This window comes from Castor canadensis, chromosome 6, assembly GCF_047511655.1.
Source record: "Castor canadensis chromosome 6, mCasCan1.hap1v2, whole genome shotgun sequence".
Classification (NCBI taxonomy): domain Eukaryota; kingdom Metazoa; phylum Chordata; class Mammalia; order Rodentia; family Castoridae; genus Castor; species Castor canadensis.
The window spans coordinates 12,997,955-13,013,267 of NC_133391.1; positions in this window are offsets into that span (position 1 = coordinate 12,997,955).

The window sequence follows — 15,313 nt, forward strand, 5'->3', positions numbered from 1 at the left end:
TAAGCAGTAGATAAACTATGGGGATGGCACATTGACTGACTGGATGACAAGAACTGAGGTGTCCTGATTCCTGATTCAGAACCATTTCACTTATACAACTTTTTCTTCCAATGGGAAGTCCTCCATTTTTAGCCTCCTTCAACACACCCCAATGACCAGGATGTTCTTTAGGGGTGGTGTCTTGACTCTTTACAACACTCTCAGGTTCTCATTATTGCTTGTTGTCACCTACCACTCATTCAGCCTTGAGCTAGACCCAGAGCTAGTTGTCTTGATCTGTTCCAGGCTTTTCTTTGCTTTCAGTCTTTGTGTATCCCTTTCCTCTGTGTGGATCCCTTTTCTGGATAGCTTCCATTTTCCTTTTTTTTAAGACTTGCGTGAAAAATCAAGCATTTACTTTATTTTAGAAATTTTTGGGGGGATGGGACTGGGATTTGAACTCATGATTTCATGCTTGCAAAGCAGGCACTTTACTGCATGAGCCACACCTCCTATTTTATTGTATTTTTCAATTTTATAATGGGTTTATGGTATTTCCAAGTGTGCATACAATGTATTTCCATCACACTCACCCCCTCTATCACACACTTTTTCTTCCCCCTTCCCCTTTTTCTTTATAATTTTTAATGTGTTTTCATACATCCATATAATGTACTTTCATTATATTCACTCTCATCACCCTCTCCTTTTTCCCTCCCGCTCCTCTTCATCCCCTCAAGTAGTCCCCCTTTTACAGTCATGTCCTTATTTTTGTTTTGTTTTGATTTTTAGGTCTATATTCCACATATGAAAGAAAACATACACTATTATTTTTCTGAGTCTGTCTTTTTTCATTTAACATAATGATCTCTAGTTCCTGCAAATGGCATAATTTTCTTCTTCTTTATGGCTGAGTAATATTCGTATACATATATATATGATTATACATATAATATATATCACTATATCACATCACACTTCTTTATCCATTTATCAGTTGAAAGGCATCAATGCTCAGTCAATATCTTGGGTAGCTTCCATTTTCCCTCCAGATACCAGCCAGACTCAACAGCTCCTCTTAGGAGCTATCCATCCTTGAATTCATGAGGGTGTTGAGGTAGGTACCTCTGATGAAGTGGTTCTGTTGCAGTGAGAGCTACTGATCTTAGATGTGGCTTCATACCAAGGTTGTGCTCAAGGAGAACCAAACTGGGAACAATAGGGAAGACCTCCTTCCCACCACCATGCCACACCAGCTCTTTGGGCTTCCACAGTCATATACAGTACAGAAGGCAGGAAGTGGGGCCAAATCCATCCTTCCTGAGACCATGGGAGGTTGGTGAAGTGAGGGAGGTTGTTCCATGAAGAGCTGGAGTGTCATGAAACAATTCCCCGGCCTCAGCATCCCAGCAAGCTTGTAGTCTTGACTGGACATGTTCAGACACCCTTAAGTAACATCTTAAAAGACTTTGTGTACTTTTAAGTGGTAGCTTTATTTAATTTCAACAAAGTTGTAGTTGCAATTAGAACTGTCCAGATAATTAACTCCAATTTACTAGTTTATAGCTAGTAATTAATTACTGAAGTATCTGGAGTGAGCTTTGAAAGGCAAGCTGCTCCTCTGAGAATGGGATTTGTTTAGAAGGAAACATGGCCACCTTTGGGAACTTGCTTCCACTGTGGCTCTCGCTCAAGGTTGCTGGTAACTTTGAGCAAGTCCTGTAGTCTTCCTGACTCTTTGCTTTCTTTCCTGGGAAAGGGGACTGTTCTCCAGTTGGCTCATAAGAACCAAACATCAGGTCACACACCATCAATTCTCCCTAAAACAATCCTCATTGATTTGGCCACCACTGTCCCATTTCTGAAGTCTACATCTAGTTGTGTGTGTGTCTCACACCTGAAGACTTGCTATTTACCAAGAGCATTAAGCCTCATTCCTAGGAGCTATTAAAACCAGGCATCCCCTACAGAAACATTTAAAGAAATACTGATTGGTCACTATCATGGAGTAGGGTAGGGTTGGTCCTTTCTTGGATCAACTGACTATCTCTATGAAAATGAGTCTTAATTTATACCTCAAGCAATATCCTCCAATCAATCCTAACTGGATTATAGATCTAAATAAGAAAGGACAAACATGTAGTTTCTAGAATGTGATATCCAACAGCTGTATGACTTATAGAAGGAAAAATTATGCAGGGTAAAAAATGACTTAGGCTAAAAAATAGGAGTATAAACAGGAGTTCACAAAAATTAAGAATTTCTGTTCGTCAAGTCATGAACAAAAGAAGGCCAACCACAGAGTGGGAGAAGATATATATAATACACACATCCCCAAAGGATTCGTCTAACAAATATTTAATGAGCCATAAATTTATACCATAATACTAATACTCCAAGTTAAAAGTTGGGCAAAAGAAGCACTTCAAAAAAAAAAAAAAGTATACCCAATCGCAACAGCTTAAAGAAAAGCACTCAGCAATAGGAGTCATTAGAATAATGCAAATTTAACCCAAAATGTGGCACCCAATACACCAGCACTGATAAAATAGATGAGAATGTGGAAGTACTACCCACCAGACTGCTGTGGGAAGCTAATTGGTTTAACTCTTTGGGAGCAGTGTCCCTGTTTTCCACTAAAGAAGAATCAACTGATAAGCTAGGACCCAGCAATTCTAGTCCTAGACATATCCACCCAAGAAAATGTGTCTATGTGAATACTGAATGGTCTGTGCAGGGATGCCAAGGGCCATGTTACTCATGATGGCTCCAACCTGGAAACAACCCAAAGATTCAACCTCAGGAGAATGGGTGTGTTGTGGAATGGAGTGGAGTACAATACAGCAATTACTGTGCTACAGAATGCCTTGGGTGAATTTCACTGACATATGCTGAATGAGAGAAGTTAGAGGAAATGCATACTGTATGACTCCATTTGTACAGTTTGACAACGTGTAATTCCACAATGACAAGTCAGAATCATGGTTACCCTAGGGATGGGAATGGAGGGTTGGGGGAAACTTCTGCTATGTTCTGTATCTAGTTTTGGGTGGTGGTCCCATGGGTGTGTACATATTCTAAAGCATTGTATTGAGGGTAAACTGAAGGTTTGTGTGATTTAGAGTATGACAGTGTTTTTCAATAGAAAAGTTTACTAGAGCCAACGTAGACTTCACCTTACACTAACTGAATGATAATCTAGGTGGGGAACTAGCGCTTGAGTCCTGGCACTATTTTTGTCTCCTTGGTGATTCTTACATTCAAATGGAGTTGGGAAACACGGCCTTAGACCAGGAGCCAATGTCTCTCATGGGTTCATTGTTTATTACTTTGACCCATGTGCTTCTAGTTTGGAGACTTCTTTCTACAGTTGCTGTCTAGAAGGAACATCATTGATTTGGACATTCTGATTCAACTGTTGGGACATCTGGGCTTTCATCTGGCTGCCCAGTGCTATCTCTGATACCTGTGTTTTTACTTCATCATTTTCACAGTCACTGGGTGGCTCATGGTCATCCCAACTGTCTTGTCTGGGATTTGAACCTAGACTCCCTCACTGCTCTGAACCTCAACAGATGCTCACACAAAGCTTTAGGCAAAGAAAGAAATTAAAAATATGTGAGCAGATAATTCATGGAAAGAAACAGTGGACAGGAAAGGGCACTGGACTTGACTATCAGAAAAATATCCCATGCAAAAATCTTCCCTTTTAAATTTCGAATAGAGAGATTTTGAATTTATGTTATAATCATTATTGCTTTTTTATTTTATTTGGTTTGCCTCTCACCTGAAGTAGCATCTCAGATCAAGCCTGTCTCATAACATAATACACAAGAGGATGCATTTTGTCTTGCTCCGACACTCTCTACTGTGTTTTTTGATCTTGAGCCCTGTAGGAGAACTCCAGGCTGGGGATCTGCCTCCGAAAAGGTGTTATGACTTGAGATTAGCCAAGCAAGTGGCAGAGTGAATGTATAAGGAGTGATTTTGCATAATGAAGCGTGTGAAATCCCACTGGAGGTTGTTAAAACAGCAGATAGGCTGTGGTATACAGGGAGAGAGGTAGGCCTTGGGAACAGATGGCTTTGAAAGTCTGGCAAAGCCCTGTTTCAGACTTTTAAAAATTGGTTTTGGTAGTGCAAGCTATTTTTTTTTAATTCTACATGCATATTTTAAAGCTCTGTTTTAATGATAAAGTTCCATGGGTAATTGGACATCAGTTTACATCCTGCTGTAAATACACTAACAGCCAGATGTGATGGACAGCTTGCATAAACACCCATTCTGCTCTTGTATATTTGGATTCTAATGTATTATCTGTGTCTCTGGTTGAGGTAGCTTTGCTGACTTAAACACTGGGTGGATGTGTGGCAGTGGCCTGTCCTTCTTTGCCAACGAGGTTGACTGTGAGCTCTCTGTCAATATCAGAACTGGTAGAGAAGCTCCCTCCTACCACCCCCTCATCTGTCGTCATTTTCTCTAGGACATGGGATGGCCCTACTCCCTACTTACCTTACAAATCTCACCTCTGTCACTCCTGACTATTCCTTTTATCACCCACAACCTGTGTGACACTGTCTGGACATGAATTGGTTATTTCTAGAGTAACCTTACCTTCCTGTAGGTTGGTCCCTTTGCTTACAGTACCCTTCTTTTGATGGATCACAAATCAGCCATTCACCAGAATCCTGTTCCTAGGTAATCTGACAGAGGAAGGGCCTCTCCCAGACTGTGTTGATATAATTATCTTACCTCTGAATTCAAGGTCCTTACTGCCTTTTACGCATTTATTTCTACACAATGTAGACATCTTTTGGAGAAGGCTACATATATATAATAAATCTCCCTCAACCAAACTCTTAACTAATTCCCTAGATTAAAAATGATTTCTTCTTTATAATAATAATCATAGTGATAACAGCAAAGGCTTACATGGTTCTTACCACATTCCAGGTATGTTCTAAGCACGTCAGTTCTAAATGATTTCGTCCTCATAAGTATGAGGCAGATGCTTTTATAAACCTTCAGGGAAACGGAGGCATGAAATGGTTAAGTACTTGCCCAAGTACATACTGCTAAGAGCTTGGACTTGAACCCAGCTACCATACTTTGGTTTATCTTTTTGTTGTTTGCTTGTCTGTTTGAAGATAGGTCTCACTATGCAGCTTAGGTTGGACTTGGACTTGCAGTCCTCTTGTCTCTGCCTTGAATGCTGGTATTATAGGTGTGAACTACCACATCTGGCTCCACCACTATGATTTACTGCCTCTCGCCTCTGGAAAACATATAAACTCATCTTACAATGTTCACTTTGGCTATTAGTGTCTACACAACCCAACTGGATGCCTGTATTGTGAAGACACAATTTAATTGCTATAGAAACAGATGCAATCTGACTGCAAAAGGAAAGGAAGTTTGGATATGAAATCTCAGTTGAATATGTAAGACAGTCCCAACATAGGTAAGTTGTTAAAAATATTGTTCTCCTATTAGGACAGGTATAATAACTATGGAAGATGTGGGGAAGGGAGTGGACATCTTCACAGAATGCTACTGAAGCACTTGCAAGAATCCGGAAGTAGAATACATCAACAGTGTCCACTTCATACTGGAAGTATCCTAGTCTCCATTATAGAGTAGCTGGTCAGCTTAATCACGAGTGTAGGTTAAGGCAAAAGAAAAGGGGCAAAATACTAAGCTGGAGATTCTTCTTCAAAGAAAAACCATTCACTATTTATGAAAACCCACGGTTGGAAGCTAATGCCAGCCCCTGACAGTGAGGAATGGAAACCCAGTCCACTGCAGACCTGACTTCAAACAAAATGCTTCTGAGAGCTGCGCTTGCATTCAGAAGGGAACTGTTTGGGAAGTCCCCTGTTGGTGTGAGACAAGGTGAGAGAGTCTTGAAATTCTCCTGGGAGAAAATGAGATTCCTTCCCTGGACACAGCATCACAAGGGAACACAAGGCCCCCATCCTGAGCGGTTGCATGTCACTGTGGTGTCCACATTTTCATCCACCTGGGTTTTAGGAAGGCTCCCAGAGCAAACGTGAACTTAGTTCACTGTATGCCTTGGCTTTGGTTCAGTGTTAAGGACAACACTGGTACTCATTAAACTTTGATTGGAGCAGAGTGCTCTGGACTCAGTGTTAGCATCTCCCACAAACTCGTATGTTACATCTAAATGCCCAAAATGTGATGGGACCTGGAGAATAAGTAGAGCCTTTGGAAGAAGATTAACCACGAGGAGGGAACCCACCTGAGTGACATTAGTGCCCTTATGAAAGAGACCGCAGAGACAGACCTCCCTCACCCTTCCTACCACAAAAAACACAGCCAGCAGGCACCATCTATGAATTGGGAAGCAGCCCTCACCACATCTGAATCTTCCTGCACTTTCATCTTGAACTTCTCTGTCCCTCCAGAACTGTCAGCTGTAAATTTCTGTGGTTAATGAGCCATTTGGTTTATATTTCGTATAGCAGCCCAAATCAACTAAGACATCCGCTAAGTTTGATTATTATTTTAACTCTTTAGTTTGAATCGCTATTGAGTTAGTCAGTAAATCTACTCTCAGGTCACATGTGAAGTTTGTCACATTTGTTCTTCTTGCTTCTCTTTTTCATAGTTTTTAAACTTTGTTGGCAGTACTGAGGGTTTGAACTCAGGGCTTTGCTCTTGCTAGGCAGGGGCTCTACCACTTGAGCCACTCCACTGGCCCTTTTTTTGAGCTGGTTGTTTTTGAAATAGGGTCTTGCTTTATGTTTAGGCTGGCCTGGACAATGATCTTCCTATTTGTGCTTCCTGGGGGGACAGGTGCACACCACTGTGCCCAACCATTGGTTGAGATGGGGTCTCGTGGACTTTCTCCCGAGGCTGCCTGGAACTTTGATCCTGCCTATCTCAGCCTTCTGAGTAGCTGGGATTACAGACATGAGCCACCATTGTCCACCCTTTTACTCAGATCTCTTCTTTCTGCTGAGGAATAAGATTCTTAAAGGTGGACACTTGTTGCATGTGTCTATTTTCTAGGAATGATGCTAGGGAATTTAAATCCATTATCTCATTTATTTATCAGCAGAATCTGAAAGATTTTGAGAGGAGAATTTTTGTCTCCATTAATGAGTCTGAAGCTCAGTGATGTGAGGTGGCTTGCCCAAGGTCACATGGTTAGCAGGTGGAGAAGCCATGATGGGAATCAGGTTCTTTTACTTCCACGCCTCGTGCTACTGCTTTGTTGGTTGCTTTTCCTCCCTACTGAACTATATGATCAGAAAAATGCCTTTGGCTATTAGTAAAGTAGATTTGGTAACATTGTGCTGTCAACCAAATCTATGAATCTTTCTCAACTTCTCAGTGCCCCGTCCACTTCCTCACAGTGTGACATCGTGACCTGGCTCTCCACCATTCGTACTGTCTTTCTCTTACTGTACAGTGCATGCCTGGGGAGCAGGGTCTCTGGCTGTCTTAAGCACTGCTGTAGGAAGCAGGACACAGCATCAGAGGTTTTATCATTTCTGAATGATCAGCAGGAGACTTAGGCTGAATGTCTTCATCTAGTGTGGTCAGACCAATTAGGAGACTTGGCCACTATGAGTCAATGAGATCAGAGTGGAGAAGGATAGAGCCTTGATCTTTTATCTCAAGAAATCATCTCCCCAAACTTTCTTTCTGGGCATTGTTGAAGGTCTCTGTTCTGAGAGGTTTTGGTGTCTTGGATTTGTGTCCTGGGGTTCTATTGTAGGTGCCATTAATTTTCAACATGCTGAACCAGAAGTAGGTGCACTTGGGTCTGTTGTAGGGGGGTTTGGGATGTGTTCTGCTCTGAGCCTCAGTCCTCACTGACCTCTTAGGATGCCATCCACAGACTTCTGAGTCCAAACTTCATTCCCTGACTCCTTTTATAGTTTCTCACACCCCCAACTCCGCAGCCTCATTACCGTGACTCTCAATATGCAGATATTTTTCATGAAACTGCAGAATCTAAACCCCCAAGTCCAGCAAAGAAACACTGGTGACCCTGTAACTTCAGGCTGTTTTGAACAGACCCTTAGGCTCCTAGCACAAAACCCCAAGACAGCTTCAAGAGGGACATTGTCACTGTCACTATAATGTATTCATAAAAGGTGGCTGAGATCAGCTTACTCTCAATAAATAGATTGTAGACCAAAATGCTGTGTGACTATTTCCTAATAGTATTAACTCACTGCCCAAGGGCAAAACACACACACACAAATCTCTCTGCTGTGCCAAAGCAAACCTGGTGAGCTGAACTTGTGGGAAAACATAATGTGTGGGGTGGATAAAAAGCTGAGAAAATAAGAAACCCTGAAAGGGTGATTTAGGGGAAGGAAAGGAAGATCTCTTTCCTAGGGCATGATGCTCTGATGTCCCAGAATTCTATCATTACACAGCTAATTTATATATTTGTATGTCTGTTATACGTTTTTTTTCTTTTTTTAGTGGACTGGGATTTGAGCTCAAGGCTTCATGCTTGCAAAGCGGGTACTCTACCACTTGAACCATACCTCCAGTCCATTCTGCTTTGGGTATTTTGGAGATGGGGGGTCTCACAAACTATTTTTCCAGGCTGGCCTTGAACTGCAGTTCTCCCAATCTCAGCCTCCCAAGCAGCTATGATTGCAGGTGTGAGCCACCGGTGCCTGACCTGTTCATTCTTTCACTGTCTGCGTGCCTTCTGTTACTTATGTTCTTCTCTGTTGCCTGACTGTTGATTTTGAAGTTCACTCCCTCATTTTTGACCTTTCTCTTTCCCCCAGGCTTTATGCATAGCAGTAATGTGGTGGCCATGACCTTGAACTGTCCCTAAATCTTGCTTCCTCTTCTTCCTTCCAGCCCACATGCTTCATGTCTTCTACTGGGCTCTCTGCTTCCAGTCTCCTTCCTACAATTTATCTGTCCTTTGTTGTCCTAGTGAAAGACAGACCTTCTCATTCTCCTCTGTAACACTCCATGGTCCAACCTTTCAGTCCCCATCTTCAGCCTGGCAGGCAATGAATTTCCTCATCCAATCCCCTGTCACCCCTGAGCCATCCCCGTCTGTCAAAACCCTTCCTCTGCTGCCCTGTGTTCCAGTCACACTGAACCACACTTCATTTTCCCAAAGCTTTTGCATTTTCAAGCCTTCTAAACTCTGCTTGTGTTATGAGTTCTGCCTGTGGCTCCTTGTTACGTGTATCTTTGCTAAACAACTGGGATCTCTTCATTCTTCCTGGAAGTACTTCCCAAATTCCTGTTGTACTTGGCTCCTACTGCTTCATGTCCTGCAGTTCCCGGCCTTCTTCTGTCCACTTCTCATTGTGTGATGTCGGTTTACCCACCAATTAGTTCATCCCTTGGGGTTGTATGGGGCTTACTGTCTTAGAATCATAGCAGGGGTAGGAGAGCTATTTCAGTATATATTTCTTGATCCAAACAACATTTGAAAGACTTGAGGCAGAAGAGTTGGGAGCTTTCTGGGTAGGCAGAGAATAGAACTCAGGACAGGTGACCAACTGTGCCCTAGAGACTGTTCTGGGCACAGTCTACAAACTCTGGAGACCTCCCCGCACCATAGGCTGCCATCTGGGAGCACGTGTGAACTCCCTTCTGAATTAAGGGATTTTCTCTCCTTATCTCTGGGGTTAACGGATCCATTTACTGTAAATGGAGCTGGGTGTCCAACACAAACCAAGGAGAGAAAGAGCCCACAGGGAGGGAGGGAGAAAAAGTGCCATTTGAGTTGGTTAAGTAGCCGACAGCTGCGCTGACTTAATTGGGTTTTATTGTATTTGATCTTGGATAAAGAGGATTTTTGAGTTCACTTTCTTCTTAAGTGTTCTTGCTAAAATAAAACAAAATATAAAATAACTCTCAGGGTTTCCAGATCCTTGCGAGCCAAGCTTGCTACACTTGGGGGCAGTAGTGTACCGCAAACCTGCTTGGGAGGCTGGAGGGGTCAGATTTATGAATCTGTAGTATTTAGCAGGAATTTTAACTCCAGTTAGGTATTTTCTATCTCATATATATTGGCGAGTAATATCACTTAAGACATAGTAAGAAATAAATTAAGCTGGCAACCACATAAAGTGGTTTATATTTGCTTTTATTTTGTTTCCCATAGTCTGTGAATTTTTATACTTTGAATATTTTCAGATTGGCTCACAAACCCCCAATTTGAATCGGATTGGGCCAGAAGGTGGTTTTCTTTTTAGCTTGAGGGTTTTCCTGGGAAATCCATGTCAAGATGGCTTCTTAATGAGTAGAATGTACCAGGCATTATAGTCTGGGTCACTTCATCTATTACTCAGTTAAACATTCCAGAAAGTTCACATCATTATCCTTTTTTGTTTTTTTTATTATTTTCTTAGACAGGTTCTTTTTTTCCCCTTATTTATTTATTTATCTATTATTATTATTTTATTATTCATATGTGCATACAAGGCTTGGTCATTTCTCCCCCCTGCCCCCACCCCCTCCCTTACCACCCACTCCGCCCCCTCCTTCTCCTCCCCACCCCCTTGCTACCTGGCAGAAACTATTTTGCCCTTATTTCTAATTTTGTTGTAGAGAGAGTATAAGCAATAATAGGAGCGAACAATGGTGTTTGCTGGTTGAGATAAGGATAGCTATACAGGGAGTTGACTCACATTGATTTCCTGTGCGTGTGTGTTACCTTCTAAGTTAATTCTTTTTGATCTCACCTTTTCTCTAGTTCCTGGTCCCCTTCTATTGACCTCAGTTGCTTCCAAGGTATCTGCTTTAGTTTCTCTGCATTAAGGGCAACAAATGCTAGCCATTTTTTTAGGTGTCTCACCTATCCTCATCCCTCACTTGTGTGCTCTCACTTTTATCATGTGATCAAAGTCCAATCCCCTTGTTGTGTTTGCCCTTGATCTAATGTCCACATATGAGGGAGAACATGCAATTTTTGGTCTTTTGGGCCAGGCTAACCTCACTCAGAATGATGTTCTCTAATTCCATCCATTTACCAGCGAATGATAACATTTCGTTCTTCTTCATGGCTGCATAAAATTCCATTGTGTATAGATACCACATTTTCTTAATCCATTCGTCAGTGCTGGGGCATCTTGGCTGTTTCCATAACTTGGCTATTGTGAATAGTGCTGCAATAAACATGGGTGTGCAGGTGCCTCTGGAGTAACCTGTGTCACACACAGTCTTTTGGGTATATCCCCAAGAGTGGTATTGCTGGATCAAATGGTAGATCAATGTCTAGCTTTTTAAGTAGCCTCCAAATTTTTTTCCAGAGTGGTTGTACTAGTTTACATTCCCACCAACAGTGTAAGAGGGTTCCTTTTTCCCCGCATCCTCACCAACACCTGTTGTTGGTGGTGTTGCTGATGATGGTTATTCTAACAGGGGTGAGGTGGAATCTTAGCTTGCTTTTAATTTGCATTTCCTTTATTGTTAGAGATGGTGAGCATTTTTTCATGTGTTTTTTGGCCATTTGAATTTCTTCTTTTGAGAAAGTTCTGTTTAGTTCACTTGCCCATTTCTTTATTGGTTCATTAATTTTGGGGGAATTTAGTTTTTTAAGTTCCCTATATATTCTGGTTATCAGTCCTTTGTCTTATGTGTAGCTGGCAAATATTTTCTCCCACTCTGTGGGTGTTCTCTTCAGTTTAGAGACCATTTCTTTTGATGAACAGAAGCTTTTTAGTTTTATGAGGTCCCATTTACCTATGCTATCTCTTAGTTGCTGTGCTGCTGGGGTTCCATTGAGAAAGTTCTTACCTATACCTACTAATTCCAGAGTATTTCCTACTCTTTCCTGTATCAACTTTAGAGTTTGTGGTCTGATATTAAGATCCTTGATCCATTTTGAGTTAATATTGGTATAAGGTGATATACATGGATCTAGTTTCAGTTTTTTGCAGACTGCTAACCAGTTTTCCCAGCAGTTTTTGTTGAAGAGGCTGCTATTTCTCCATTGTATATTTTTAGCTCCTTTGTCACACATCATTATCCTTATAGACCAGAAAGAAGTCCAGCTCAGAGGGATCAAGCAAACTGCCCAAGCTCATGCAGTTCAAGGAAGTGAAAAAGGAAGGAAGGATGGCCGGGTGCAGTAGCTCACGCCTGCAATCCTAGCTATTTGTGAGTCTGAGATTGGGAGGATCATGGTTCCTGGCCATGCCAGGCAAAAAAGTTTACAACACTCCATCTCAATAGAAAAAAGAAAGGCATGGTGGCACATACATGGGCAAAAAGTGAGTCCTTATCTCCAAAATAACCAGAGCAAAAAGAAATGGGGGCATGGCCAAGTGATAGAGCACTTGCCTAGCAAGTGTGAAGCTCTGAGTTCAAAACCCAGTACTGCCAAAAAAAAAAAAAGTGGAAAGAAGAAGCTCTTGTCTTGTTCACTCTTTGATATATTCTTCACATCCAGGGGCAGTGCCAAGCTACATGGCTGACACTAAATAAATAATTGCTGAGTAAGTAAATGGGTGAAGAGTTGTTGACTCCAAGAACAGTTCTCTTTGTACACCATGCCGTGCTTAAGACCTGGGAGTCTTGCATGTCCTGATAAGTGCTTCTAATGGTTGGACAGCCCCTGGATTCCAGAGGAATTCTGCAGACCCTCAGTTCAGAATGAAAAGGCCAGGGAGAGGGATCAACACAAGTTCAAGAGTGATTGCCTCCTGGACAAGTTCACTGTGAGACAAAAGAAAGAAGGCAGCACAGTATGGGGCATCAAATTTCACCCTAAAGTAAATTGTATGGAATTAGGAGATAAAGTTGCTGTTAGTTACCTTCAGGAAAGGTAATATTTTGATTTCAGACAGCCTAAGCCATAGAAATATTCTGGAGCTGGACAGAGAGGATATAACCAAAGGGACATCCTTGTCCAAGACAGAGGCACAGAATAAGGGGAATGGCTGAAAAGCAAATGAGTTATATGAAAGTGGAGAACCCCCCCAGTGGCTTCTAATTCATCCATCCAGTTCCATGTCACCTGCCCCTCTGCCTTGCTCTGCGTTTAGAGATCTTGGCGAAGGAGGATGGAATTATTGGGTGTCTTTGAGAGTGGCTGGGGTCTATGGACTGAGGGGCTTTCTGGATTGCACTCAGTGGAGTAAGATAGGTATACTCAGAGCCCTGGAGATTTTAGGAACAGTAAGGAAGGGAAGACTGTGAACCAAGGAACAGGACTGGAAGACCTTGTACACTTGAAGTTTGTCAAACTTAACATGTATCTCATTCCCACCTGATGAGAATTGCCTCACAGGACGAAGGCAGCAAAACCTGTATCAGGAGATAGGTCAGTGGGCTTGTCTTGGGGAGCTGGGCAGACTATGTAACACCCTATAGACAGGCTTAGAAGGATGGATCCATGAAAGGGACAGTAGTGGTGGTAGACATGTAGGTGGAGCCAAAGTAAACAAGAAAGGGAATGGATCCTTGGTCCGTTCAGCAGGAAGAGAGCGGGCTCAGGTTACCAGTTAGGGCTGAAGAACGTGCTCCATGAGTCTCTTGATTCCTTTGTGGGTGCATCCAGTCACTCTAGTCTCCAGATGGGCTCACCAACATTTGGGTGTCTGTTCCTAGTCATGGGATGAGACTGGACTCTTATAATGGAGCAGGTTTCTGGGTCCCTTGATGGAACCAAGATGGTTTCTAGCTAGGCTTTTTTTGTCTTACAAAAATATAGATCCTCATTCAATTTTCCTGAAAGGTGAATGTGGGGAGGTATTGTTAAGATCTATGGGAGCCAGTCCTGGTCCTGGAGCAGAATGGAAGATGATCAATCTTCTGTTCCATTCTATTGATAAGGGTTGTGCTAACTCATAGTTCTTGCCATACACAATAGTGGGTCAACCTTTGTTTCTGCTTCATGTCATCCTTTGACTTGGGCCTGGTGTTATAGGCTTAGCTTCACCATATTTCCAAGAGTGGACTGCTCACTGCCTCCATCCATCATTGTGTATCAAGCTCTATTACAGGATACTCAAATAGGTGACCCTTGGGCAGGTGCTGTTTCTGGTCTTGTCAGCAGTAGGGAGAGAAGGGAGAGTCTACCTCTGTTTATCTTGGTACACCAGGCTTCCTTCTCCAGACTATGTTGACTCACAGTACCTGCTTCACAGACTTGCACTGCATGTAATTCCTGCTCTGACTTGCAGCCTGGCAAGCCTTCTGTAGAAGACAATCAAAAAATCTTCTAGTCAGGCTTAGAATATGCTTCTGTTGTAAAGTATGTAAAGTAAAGAAAAGACAAAGTTCAAGCTCTCATCCACCTTTGGTTGGGATCAGAAAGTATAGAAGTAGCCACCAGTTACAAAGTGTGACTTGGCCAGCAATAGACTATAGATTGACATCATGACTGTCTTACTCATGGAATCCTCATATACATGGTTGTGTGATCTACAAACTTTAGACTCAACCTCAACTCATTCTCCATAGGTACCTTGGGGAATCCAAATTTTATTAATTCCACTGTGAAGCTTTGGTTTGTGTCAACTTGACTGGGCTATGGTGTGCCCAGATATTTAAATGTTATTCGATTGACTGTGTAAATCAGCTGGCCCACCTAATACAGGTGGGCCTTCAGGGTGGCATTTACTTAATCCATTGAAGGCTTGAATAAAGTGAAAAAGCCTGACCTTTCCACAAGCAAGAGGGAACTCCATTCCTCCTGTCTGATTGCTTGAGTTGAGACACCAGTCTTTTCTGGCCTTGGGACTCAAACTGAAACCTCACTTCTTCTTGGGTCTTGAGTCTACCAGTTTCCTGCCTGAAGTTGTACCATTAGCTCTCCTGGTTTGACAGCTTGCTGACTATAGCTCTTGGCATTTCTCAGTCTCCATCATCATAGGAGCCTGCTCTTTCCAGTATATATCTTTATAACTATATCTCTATTTGTATGTATCTTCCATTCGTTCTGTTTTTGGAGAATATTGACATATGTCCACTTTTGAAATGATTCTTTTTGTTTGTTTGTTTATTTGTTTTGAGACAGGGTCTTGCTGAGTAGCGAGTGCTGGTCTGGAACTCCCGATCCTCCTGTGTCAGCCTACTGAGTGCTAGGATTACAGGTGTGTACCACAATACCATCTTGAAATGATTCTTGAATCTGCATCTTCTTCATCTGAGCCAAGTAGTTTTGACTGACATGGGAGTGAGGGACCTAGTATTCTACCTGTCACCCCACACCCCCAATGTCCTTTGCTCTCTGAACTGGTTGAGGGGACTTGGTCTTCATGGAACATAGTTTGAGGCTACTTTTCTTGTAGATCAAGTCCAGCTCTGTAGCCTGGTATTCAGGCTAATCAGGATTTGCCCCCATTGTCTTCTTTAGCACATTTGTCTT